Source organism: Cydia strobilella, chromosome 3, assembly GCF_947568885.1.
Source record: "Cydia strobilella chromosome 3, ilCydStro3.1, whole genome shotgun sequence".
In the NCBI taxonomy this organism is placed as follows: Eukaryota; Metazoa; Arthropoda; class Insecta; order Lepidoptera; family Tortricidae; genus Cydia; species Cydia strobilella.
In genome coordinates, this window is record NC_086043.1 from 6,562,201 (window position 1) to 6,573,182 (window position 10,982).

Sequence of the window (10,982 nt, forward strand, 5' to 3'; positions counted from 1 at the left end):
GTTTACTAAAAAGGCTAGTGCTGCACTTTGGTGGCAGAACATTTCAGTAATACCCCCTATTAACAAACGGTAAAAAGTTTGTTAATATGTTTTAATTGATACTTTCGCGATATTTAAAAACGCCGATAGAATAACGTACTTATTATACAAGGTGTTCACGAGGAAACCGAAAGATTTTAACCACGCTTTTCTGAGGCCAAAAGAAGGAAAAAATGTAATAAGTTTAGGTCAAATTCGCAAAAAAAATTTTTTTTTTTTTTTCGATTTCTCAGATGTATTTGTACATAAAAAGTAAATATTATTGGTAAACTTGTCACTTAAAATGGACAAATTTTTTTTTCGTAAAACGTAGTTTTTACAAAGTGTTACTTGTCACTTTTTGACATCTATCAATAAGGTTACTTAGACTATGTCCCACAGTGGAACATCGACATCAAATATGCGTTTTGCACTATGTAACAATAAAAACTTGTTTGTTAATTGGTATTAACTCTGAAACTAGGAAAATTACAGATAAGTTTATAGGACATTTTAGTCTTTAAATATGACCAGGAATACGCTGTTAAAATTATTCGGTATCCTCATGTTACACCGTGTATACTTAATTTTTTTATCTAACTTCTGGGATTTTTTTCACTCTAGGTAAGTAAAAAACGAGCCTTGCTGACACAACTGATTATGTAATACAGAAACAAATTAAATGTAAGTGTATTTCAAATGAAACAGTATATTAAGCATTCATGCGAAATAATAATGACAATTTATGATTCATTCTTTAAATGAGCATTTAAGAAACAGGTGGTCGATTAATAGCAATTAGTAGGTAGAACCAAGATTTTGAAATAGACAATAGACATGTCACTACGTCACTAGGTAAGTATTTAAATAAACTACATATATTTTCCTAATATACGGCAAAATATGTATTCTAGCCAAATTGCTAGTAAATCATCTAGTGTCGTAAACACCTTTACAGCATGCATGATTGTGACGTTTTCAACCAAAAGGTACCACATTGTCGCTTGTCGATAAGGTTGAGTTCGAATTGAAGCTATATGGAAATAGAGCCTTATTGATATCCGCCAATAAGTACCCTTTTGGTTGAAAATGGCATAATTATTGCTGATACGGTCCCCTTTTAAGTAGCTCCTGCCTACAAAGCTGGAAGTCCTGGGTTCGTATCCTGGTTCGTATCCAGCAAACAATTACGTGACATATATTAATATCGGGCAAATGGAAAAAATCATGCATTTAAGGGTTAATAATCATAATTATGTTACTGTTTCATTTTTCATTTCTGTTTCATTTCAATTAGCACTTGAGAGACAGGTGGTCAATCAGCGTGAAAAGTAGAGCGGAATGTGATTATAGTCAACGTGTGTAAATAGTTCTTAACGAATTGTTCTAATTAAGTATTTGCAAATGTTATTTGTACTTATTAATTTATTTATTTATATACCTAAATAAAAAACATTTTTTTTTATAATATTTTTATTTGCATTTTTTACGAGTAGCACGTGATCTCCATTTAGACTACTAAGATACTAGCTCTATTTATTATTGAATGACTCGATTCTAGCGCGGGATCTAAACTGGGGAAGTGCTCTTATCACCGACACACGACGGGGATGCGACAAAATATATTGAGAGCCTCTGCTGAAACACAATCTACCACATATACGCTTGTCGTAATCGTAACACGATCATTATTTTTTTCACCTCAGCACCTCGAACAAGCCTACTTTCGTCATTCCCTGGAGTGAGGAAAGTGCGACTTTCCTCAAACCAGGGAGTGAAACAATGTAGCTTTTTAATGTAGTGAAGGCCATGAACTTCATACTTCTATTACATTTTTTTTTTTTTTTTTTTTTTTCTCTGTATTATTCTGTGTAATTCGAAATACATTTCAACCTTTAATATGTTCACTACTGAGGTGAAAAATTATATGTGCAGCAAGAGAGCAAAGTTATTTTACATCTCGTGTTTTTAAGTCCTTCGCTACGCTCAAGATTCTAACTTAGAATCACTCGCTTCGCCCGTAATTCAATTATAGTATCTTTCGCTTCTTCGGGAGTCAAAATGAACACTCGCAAGAAAAATCAACTTTCCTCTCTTTTTGCACAAATAACTATTATTCCACTAAGTGCCAGTTGGACCATCCGCACTTGACAGGCTGATCAACGTCACCCGGCGCGCCTCGGCGGTTTACTATAAAAGTTTCCATACAATAAAATGTAACGAACTCTTTAACGATGACAAACAGTTTGGTGCAATCGACCCTAAGAGTATTGAATATAACTAGATGATATTGTTGGCAAACGGTCTTCTTACGGTAGCCCTAAAACCTGCCTTTGCTGCCTGCCTGGCACAACATATAGTATTGTTCAATGACAGTGAATATTTTCCATAAAGTCACCATGGAGGAATAGGAGGACTACGTTTGTATGGAGGAGCGGTCGTCTACTATCGTCTTAAGTTTATTAGTCTTCCTATACCACCTTTATTCGCTCCCAAAAAGCCGAAATAAACTGTGAGACGACGAGAATTATAATTGGAAATAAATTTATATCGATACGAATATCTCGGTCGTTTTCTTACGAGGAAAAGTTGAACGTTCTAAGGTAATTAGGTCTTGTTTAATTTTGAACTTTCTGATTTGGTGTGAAGGTGTTTTTTTGGTTGGTTATTATGTGCGATAAGTCGTTTTTCAGTTGTTTGGTTGGAGCAGCATGCATAGTTCGATGGTGCGAATTCGTCACGGATGCTTATCGAGCAGGCAGTCGATAAAGGCGGCTTGTCGATATTTTATTATTACAGGGGACGGGTAATCATAAACCGACGCTCTGCTTTCGACAAGGGCCGAGCCCAACACTCATTAAACGCCATATTGATATTTTAATATGTGTACGCTTTACTAGCAAATATATGATAGCCGCCTAACTCATTAAAGCTTAACTTACATGCCTATGGTAACATGTTAAAGTTAATACAACATTTTTCGTAGGATACATATCCTACATATACATACATATATGCAGGAAACGAACTAGAATATTCCATCGCTGTATTGTATGCAGGTAATTACCTACCCAGTTCGAAAATTATCTACTAATAAGGCCCTTTTCCTTTTGATGGAACTGGAAATAGACGTTGAACCATCTATAACTTGGAATCATTTCTATTAAATTATTTTATAAACAAGGCTAGGAAAAGCTCTCTTTCGGTTGGTCACATGATAATTACTTAAGCAAATTTCTTATTTAAAAAAAAAACCGGCCAAGTGCGAGTCGGACTTGCGCGTGAAGGGTTCCGTACCATTTCGCAAAAAACGGGAAAAAATCACGTTTGTTGTATGGGAGTCCCACTTAAATATTTATTTTATTTTGTTTTTAGTATGCACCTATTTGTTGTTATAGCGGCAACAGAAATACATCATCTGTGAAATTTTCAACTGTCTAGCTATCACGGTTCATGAGATACAGCCTGGTGACAGACAGACAGACGGACAGTGGAGTCTTAGTAATAGGGTCCCAGGGTTTTACCCTTTGGGTACGGAACCCTAAAAAGTACTATGTGTAGTAAGAACCTTAGTTTTATTACATTACTAGCTTTTGCCCGCGACTTCGTCTGCGTGGAATTAGTAATTTGGGTACCTTAATAAAAAAAAAAAACAAATCTGCTTTTTAATCCATCCTTTTTCACCCCCAAATTGGTCCACACTATAATACATTTCCACCCCATTTTTTACACCCTTGGGATGATTTCGGGGATAAAAGTTATTCTATATCATTTCCCACAGCTCAAACTATCCCCATACCTAGTTTCATCTAAATCGGTTCAGCGGTTATTAATTCCCCATACATATTTCCACCCCCTTTTCACCCCCTTGAGGGGTGAGTTCTGGGATAAAAAGTATCCTATGTCCCTCCCCGGGACTCAAACTATCTGTATACCAAATTTCAACTAAATCGGTTCGGCGGTTTAAGCGTGAAGAGGTAACACGCAGACAAACAGACAGACAGACAGACTTTCGCATTTATAATATTATTAGTATATTAGTATTAGTATTATTAGTATGGATTGGTTTTTTGACGACCGGTCTGATCCAGTTAGTAATGAGCCGACGGTTCTAGGTTCGAACCCCGGAAAGGACATTTATTTGTGTGACGAGCACATGTACTTACTTAGATATTTGTTCCTGAGTCATGTCATGGGTATTTTCTATGCATATGTATTTGTACACCTATTATTATAACCACACAAGCCTTCTTGAGCTTCCTGTGGGGCTTAAATAGTCAATTTGTGTAAGGATATTTATTTATTTTATTTATTTTTATTATGCCCATAAATGAATACCCTATCATTATTCCTCAAGAATGTGTCATATTATACCTATAATAACACACAAAACTAGATTAGGTAAGTAAAAAGTACTTGATAAATATAGAGGTCGTGAACATTTTAAACTAATTATTTATTGCAACAGTTAGCACAAAATAATTACCAGCCTAAGCCATTGAACCCTATTTGTATTCATAACGTGCATTAATTGCGCCAGATGGATGTTACGTGGCATGTTAATGCGCCTTGTACTTACATGCTCTTGTCTAAACAACATTATACTCCAGGAGCTCAAAACAATTAATGTTTGTTAAACAACTGAAGACTGTACACGATGAAGTCCGGCCATGCATGATCTGTAGGGCTAAAATGGTCGGCTCTTTATCATTTGTCACCATGCCTGTCACGTTCTAACAAATATGTAAGTGCGAAAATGTCGCATGGCATGCCAGGTTATAAAAGTGCGACCATGATACCGCTGCGGGTATATCTTTTTACCGAATGCACATATTCAAGCAGTACTTTTATTTTAATAATCTGTAATTCGGACCCGGGTATGTCCTTAAACTGCGTCCGGACCCGGATATGTCCTTAAACTACGTCCAAACGAGAGGTATGGGCACTGTGAATGACATCTCGCTTTGTGTGGTAGGGCACAGGACAGCGGATATCATTCCAGATCTAGAGCAGAGCCCAACTGGGGAAGTAACTCCACCTTACAGAAAACCGCAGCCAAATAACACTAGACCCTACTCATAGTGTTGTGTTTCTGTCGGTAAGTAAGGTTGCCAGAGCTCAACGAGAGAGAGGAGTGTTAGGGTCGGCAACGCGCGTGTAATATCTCCGGTGTTGCAGGCGTCCATAGGGTACGGTAACTGCTTACCATCAGGCGGGCCGTATGCTTGATTGCCACCGACGTGGTATTAAAAAAAATATATATTGTAATTTATAATAAAAATACAATCATATTACAATGTATGGGCTTTCACGGAGTTTTCGCCGAATATTCATCATACCTAAAATTTTCTGTCCAGCATTTTTTGATAATCTTCACTCGCTTCGTACTACAAAGCCACAAATTGTATTTATATTTTCACATGTCAGGAGAGCAAACAGTTTAGAAGTTATTCAAGACAAGGCAAAAAATGACCATTCCTCTTAATCTCCGCGACTACTGGGTCTAAAATTTTGAAAAAATACACAAAATGTTTCTGCACCTTATAGATTACAGGAAAACCTATTAGAAATGTGCAGTCAAGCGTGAGTCGGGCTTAAATACTTAGTTTTTGATCCGACCCCTACGGCTACGGGTTTTTTAAAGACATTTCACTCACGTTTCACATAAAAAATTAAATTGTGTAATGTACGGAACCCTTGAAACGCGAGCCCGACTCGCACTTGGCCGGTTTTTCAAATTAAATGTTATATTTGTCTGTAGGAAATTTACTCCTTACTACCTATTATATTTCATAATAACTGCCGAAACTTAAGTCTAAAAACTAACTTAACTGACGAATTTCTGTGCCCATTTAACCTTATCATATTGTATGATCATTTCAATCGAAGGATGTCTTTTACTTGACACTGATTATAAGTATCCTGTTGATAGCCTCGTTCAACCGTCCCCAGCGATTTCCCATGTTTTACTATAAGTAGTACCGTATAATATACATATCATCGGCAACACTCATATACTTTAATTTATTTAAACAATTTTTTTTGTTTTAATGTGTTTTTTCGTTCGCCACCTCCTAGACCACTAACGTTGGGCTAAATGAAGACACCACGCACATAATGACACACCAGTTAGGTATTATTTCATTTGATATCAAAATTATGAGCGCTATCTGCCTGACGTATCTCGATTGCAAGCATTGTAGCGTCACTAGCGTGACCACTGCACACTGTAACTACATTTTAGCGTCAGCTGAACAAATAAGTATGGTTACGTTTTAAAAAAGCTAATTTTCTCTATAAATAAACTCGACGGATGTAACTTTTTGTTGTAGCTATATATTTTTTCATAGTTATTATGTAAACGGGTTAATGAATTTATTTAAAATGTTTGTTTAGGTTACCTGTAATCCGAAGGTACTTTTTATCACTATCCAAACCATCGGAAGTTTATATTCTGAAATTGTTTTGAATATTTCGCTGCAAGTAGCAAGCAGACGTGGAAACACGGATTTTGTAATTTTGAAATAATATTTACTTAGCCCATATATAATTACTTAATTAATATTTATAACTACAAGTATATGTACTTAAATTCAACAAGTATACTTATATGTATTGTGATTTGTGATATTAATCCAGCAAAAAATATAGATTATTCACATAACAATTCCTCGTCAAAATTTGTTGAATAGATCTCCATTCAATATGAAATAGACATTTAGTGCATATTTTAGCCCTCAGTAGGTATCTATAATATTATTAATATTTAATTGTATTTCTTAACGTACACAACATTCCACTAGGTGACGGAATAAGAAAACAATGACGAAGCTTTTACCGTTTTTCGGGAGAGCGGTGACAGCACTTCGCTATTAACTACTTATTGGCCAAGATTATTAATTCCATCACCGTCCGGGGTGACTTAAAAAAGCTCTCAGAGTGCGTTAGTCATTACTTGCATATTTTTTGTTGGATGTAGATCGCATTTTCGCGCCCTCGCCGAGCCAGAGGGTGATTTATGACAAAAGTTATAAGCGGCTTTTTTAATATCAACGAGCCTTTTAAACTGAGCCGTTTGAAGATGCCGCTGGGAGATAACCTAATTAACAAACGTTTATATATCACTGGCCAGTGGGCGAGCGCAAATACGAGATTTTATTTATTAACCGGGCTCGGAAAAGTGGTTAATGGTTATGTATGTGCGCTGGCGCGCTTAATTGCTTCTTATCTGGGATCTGGCTATCGACGAGATCACAACTTCAGTATAAACAGCCGCAGATATTGCGAACCAATTGCCTGTTCATTACATACTTTATTACATATGTTTGGTTTTAACTTATTACCAGTATCACTTCCAGACATATTATTTTGAGAGTTATTTTCATACATTTGTCGATTATACCTACATTTTTTTTAAACAATACAAGGTTTATGTGTAGCAGATAAGATCAATGAAGACTTGATTTACTTTTCTCATGAGAAAATCGCACATGCCAATGTGTACCTAACATCTTTATTGCATTTTCCTTTCATGCCTAACCTTTTAACATCCATCCATACTTGGACTTAAAGGCAGTCATAAGAAGAATTAATGTTGGTTTACAAGAGCTATAGTAAGTAAAACATGATAAATATTTATACTTTGAAAATAATATAGGTAGTTAAAAAAAGGATTATGGTTTTAGTAGGCCTATGTGCATAAGTACGAATGTTGATGGATAGGAAAGTTTTATGTTGTGTTCCACCGTAGTGTCAAAAGTACTAAGCCGATTTTTTTTTGTCCAAACCAAATCCAAACCAAACTTTCAAAAAATAAGACAATGGGAGTATCGAACGATTCACGTCACGTACAGTCGCCATCAGATATATCGGAGCGGCCGAGGTGCTCACAAATATCTGAACACGCACCTAGCGCCTTGACAATAGAGGCGTGTTCAGATATTTGTGAGCACCTTAGCCGCTCCCATATATCTGATGGCGACTGTACCTAGTAATAACGTCTCGTTATTTGTGGTGTGGTGGTGTGGTGTTATTACAGACAAACCGCTTTTCGAACGTCATGGCTATCCATATTACGAAACTAGACCTTATTCTTATTTAACTAAAGATTATATTAGTGAAGTATATTTTGACTGAATGTTTATTATAGTTAGTTAGCGGGCCGACGTTAAAGAGAATCCGATTATTGTTATTGAATTACATATCAAGCAGTCGTGACTGGAGAGCGAGACATTGGAGCGTAGCGAAAGCTTTCGCAAAGTGATATTATACCATATTTAACTTTGGCAATAATTATTTAATCTACAGGGCAACTCGATATAACTTAGTTATACGATAAAGTCAATTTTTATGTTAAGGCATTTTTTTAAAGACCGATTTTTTATTTCGGTTTGATGTATCGCTTTGTTAGCGTGATTGATATTATGCCCATGCCATATTTCAGCTTTCTAGTAACTAACGTTAACTGACCTAAGCCGTGAAAGGACAGACAAACAGACAAACGGACATGGCGAAACTATAAGAGGTCCTAGTTGGCTACGAGACCCTAATAAAGGATTGATTACATTAAATTTACACATGGGTCAAACACATTTTAGAAAAGGGTCACTTCTGTGGACAATACAATAAAATTTTACAACTCGGGTACATAGATATCCTGTTTGTCTTATTGTTTCTCAAGTACCTACTGAAAAAATGTATCCCACTTGTAAAGGTGCGGCGTAATAATTATTTTTAGATTCTCTTAAATTTGCGATGTCTACAGGAAAGACGCGAACGAGTTTACCATAAAATGTGTATGACCCACATCTTATTAAGGGCATACTTAATAAAAGGAGGATTAATATGTCAAAATAAAATATTGCAATAAGGCGCCTCGATTCATAAAAATACAGCATTTGCACGTATAGGAACCTAAGTAGGCAACATTTTAAACAGCCTTCCTGACTCATGACATTCGCATAAATTTCACTAAGCACGGAAGCTTAAAAAGACATAGTAGCATAGCACACGTAAGTAATAGAAAGCAAGCATCGATGTTTATGTTAGTTTTTCTCAAAGCGCCTGAGCAAACGAAGTCACGTCAGCCAGGCGAAATCACGATAACGCTCCACTACCGAACTTGTACCAAAAGTCTCTTTAAAAATGATACTTCAATTATGCACAACATCTATTGAAAGCATTATATTGCGAGGTACGTGAGCGTACAATCTAAACAAGCAATGGAGTTCGAACAATACAACACTTTGGTTAGTAAAATACGTGTTTAGCTACGGAAACGGAAGCGCCAGGTTGTGCTGGTAATGAATTTGCGAGGGCGGGCGCCGCCCTAGGAAAATAAATTGCGCTGTAGTTTCCTTGTTTTGCTTTAAAAGCTTTAGTTTGACTTGAACAACTTGTGGGTTAGTGGGTAAAACAGTTCAGTAGTCGTGTGAGTTTACTTCATATTCTGTTACGAATTTTCCTTTATTTAGATTTGCTCGATTTCTTTTTCTGAGGTAAAATGTTTTAACGTGATTTAATCTTTGTTTGATACTATTATACTGTTTCATATTTTGCGAACAATTATATTTAGACGTTGTTTTTGTATAAAGGATAAGAATAGATGGGGTAAGAGAGAGAAACACTTGTTGGGAATCATCATACTATTTCTGTGGCCACATTCAAAATAAACTAAATGTTTCTCTTACCCCTTCTGACATAAATTTAACTATAATAACTTAAATCATGTTAGTCCATAAATGTATACCTACCTAATTAACAGAATATTTAACCTTGATACAAAATATTGGAAAAGTATTACAAATATTAAATATTATATTAAAACTTCAATAGCACGAAAAATTTATTCCTCGCTTATTACTTAATAATATTTAAAGTTCCTGCCAAACATACATTTTGAATACATTCTAACAATAATATTTATACCTACCTAAATATCAAACGATCGAAGGAAAGTAGCAACTTCATTTGTAACAAGACATAAGAATAAAATATTCAAAAGAATTCAATCATTGATACTCATAATTTTTTCAACCTTCCTGTCAACACGGACAGTGGACTTTGAAAAGGCCATTTATAACTAAAAACAGTTTATAGATTTCTATTAATGACCTACTTCTATGTATGTAGTGTCCGTATTATATTCTATTCTATTCTATTCCTTTGTAGTTTTACATGTGTGTAAAATGTATAATTGTTGGTGCAATAAAGAACATTTACTTACTTAAGTACTTACTTTTAATTTTGGTAATTGTTTGTCCCCTGTCATTTAAACATTTGTATTAGTGGCCCTGTTGTGATTTAGACCTCACGAACGCCCTATGGGCCCGCCATAAAAAAAATTAATTGAAAAAATATATATAAAATATCGAACCATCACAAAGTTTCAAGCGAATCGGTTGAGAAATGTGTCCTGTAGACGAGAACATCCACGAAATTATTTTTTCCCCTCACTAGCTCGGAAAGCAGTCTTTTATCCTTTAAAACAAGCGGGGAAAAACGCATTTTATCCACTAGTGGGGAAAGTAATTTGACCGTGGATGGAGCGTGTTTAAGTAGCTTGACAGATAACAAAATGTAAAACGCTCATAATAATGGTTCGTTCGATATTAATTATCATTAAATAAATGGTTTAAGAATCTAATAAAAAATACCAGATTTAGCTTTATTTAATAATTTTAAGTCATAACCCTTAAAATTCCATAATAAACGTTTGTTTTTTTAATACCTATAATTATGTTAAATATAATTCTGAACGCACAAGTTAAGTCGATGCAATTTCAAAACGCATCATTGACATTTCATACGTCAGAAATGTCAACATTGTCAACAAAAATTTTACTTAAAAACTTCTCACGTACAGTACAGAATTTCCAGAGTTTTTTGTTATAATATCGTAAAAAAATGAGTGATTCCAGTTGATGAAGATGATCTAACGCCTGTGGATGTTGCACTTTCCTCGC

General features: G+C 35.3%; 1 long non-coding RNA gene across 1 annotated transcript in view; it reads left to right on the forward strand.

Annotated features, from left to right (window-relative positions):
* LOC134755814 (uncharacterized) overlaps positions 1-10,257 on the forward strand; it is a 133,696-nt gene extending 123,439 nt beyond the window's left edge. Inside the window, exon 2 of the long non-coding RNA XR_010129084.1 lies at positions 10,189-10,257. This is a non-coding gene — a long non-coding RNA (uncharacterized LOC134755814). The remainder of the gene's footprint in view (positions 1-10,188) is intronic.
* The last annotated feature ends 725 nt before the right edge of the window (positions 10,258-10,982 follow it).